This window comes from Nannospalax galili, unplaced genomic scaffold (genome assembly GCF_000622305.1).
Source record: "Nannospalax galili isolate Female #2095 unplaced genomic scaffold, S.galili_v1.0 scaffold47, whole genome shotgun sequence".
Classification (NCBI taxonomy): Eukaryota; Metazoa; Chordata; class Mammalia; order Rodentia; family Spalacidae; genus Nannospalax; species Nannospalax galili.
Window position 1 is genome coordinate 1059325 of NW_008357641.1, and position 746 is coordinate 1060070.

A 746-nucleotide genomic window follows, 5' to 3' on the forward strand; every position below is an offset into this window, starting at 1 on the left:
CTTGGTCTTCCCAGTGCTGGGATTATAGGCATGACCTACTACATCCGGCACAAGAAGACTCTTTACTATCTTTGCATATTTTAATACATGTAAACTTGTCCCGCGCTATCGTCTCGCCAGCAAGAACGACGCGGCACACTCAGGATCCTTCTGCAGAAAAGCTTTAATGCATCTTGAGAGGGAGAGCATAAGCTTACAGGGCAAAGACCCCGAATGTCGGAAACCCAGCCCTTATATAGGTTAGTAAGCCCGTCTTGGACGTGGCAACTCTTGATTGGTCGCAAACTCATCAGCCCATATCACGCCACAAGGTAGGCAGAGACTAGAAGGTGGAAAATTACTTCGGGCATGCATACTGACTTATTTACTGCTCAGCATGAACCGGATGTGAGCGCCATCTTGTAATGGCGTCTGCAGGGACGGCAGGCAGCTCCCCACAGTTATTGCCAGCTACTGCCACTCCTCCATTCTTGTGGGTGCCGCTCCTTTGTTCTCATGGGGGTCAAGGCTGCTCCTCCACTCACCCTGGGCTGAGGCCACTCTTCTGCTCACCTGGTGCTGAGGCAGCTCTTCTGCTTGCCCTGTTCTGCCTCCTGTCGTGGCCTCTTCTGCCCAGTTCCAGAGTGCAGGGCTGGTGAGAAGACTATGTCAGCGGAACACCATTCAGACACAGGAGACCAGGTTCAGTGACACAGGTTTGCTTTATTGCAGGAAGGCACAAGCTTATATAGGGGTAGTGGTCCAAT